Source organism: Corapipo altera, unplaced genomic scaffold (assembly GCF_003945725.1).
Source record: "Corapipo altera isolate COAL_440 unplaced genomic scaffold, ASM394572v1 75, whole genome shotgun sequence".
Taxonomy (NCBI): Eukaryota; Metazoa; Chordata; class Aves; order Passeriformes; family Pipridae; genus Corapipo; species Corapipo altera.
In genome coordinates, this window is record NW_020884887.1 from 4,158,762 (window position 1) to 4,159,875 (window position 1,114).

Consider the following 1,114-nt stretch of genomic DNA (forward strand, 5'->3'; position numbering starts at 1 on the left):
GGGGGGAAGAAGAGACGGGGCGCGGCGGGACGGCGCGAGCCAATCAGCGCCCGGGGCGGTGGCGCGCGCCCGGCCAGGGGAGACGAAGGGGGAGAACGTCCCGCCCCGTGACGTCACAGGGTCTCGCAGCCAATGAGCGGGCCTGCAGCGGGGAGTCGGGAGTCCACTAGGGGGCGCTGTGAGCGGGGGCGGGTCCTGAGCGACCCCCCCCCGGCGGGGAAGGGGCCCCCCGCGGCGGGGAAGGGGACCCCCGCGGCGGGGAAGGGACCTCCCGCCGGAGTCAGCGCCGGCCGCACCGCACGGGAAGCTCGAGGGCGGGGGCAGCGGATCGAACGCTGCCTGGATCCCGCCGGCGTCCTGGCAAAGGAACAGCCCGGACGGCTGGAGCAGCTCCATCCCCCGCGGGTCCTGCGCCGGCCTCGCTGGGCCGCCCCGCTCTTCAGTGTCTAACGGGCTTGGATTTGTGATCCCGCATTTCCCGTTCCTCTCCGGCTCTCAGTAAAAACATCTGTCTTTTATTAAATTATGAAAATAAGGGGAGTGCTAAGGGGCCCTTTGTCGGTGGTGAGCCACAGAGACCCTCACACGCTTTGTGAGTTTGCTGCTCGGGGTTTTTATTCGTGGGTTTTGCTTGAAGTCGCTGCCACTGTGAGGATTTGGGGCAGGTCAGTGGGTGCTGGGGCTCCCCCAGGAGCCTGCGTGTACCACTCCATCCCAGCATGTCCTGCTCCATCCAAACGTGTCCCACTCCATCCCAGTGTGTCCCTGTCTCAATCTTAGCATATCCTGCTCCATTCCAGCATGTCCTGTCCATCCCAGCATGTCCTACTCTATCCCAGTGTGTCCCGCTCCATCCCAGTGTGTCCTCAGCTCCATCCCAGTGTGTCCTCAGCTCCATCCCAGTGTGTCCCCAGCTCCATCCCAGTGTGTCCCACTCCATCCCAGTGTGTCCCTGTCTCAATCTTAGCGTATCCTGCTCCATCCCAGTGTGTCCCCAGCTCCATCCCAGCATGTCCCACTCCATCCCAGCGTGTCCCTGTCTCAATCTTAGCGTATCCTGCTCCATCCCAGTGTGTCCCCAGCTCCATCCCAGCATGTCCCACTCCATCCCAGC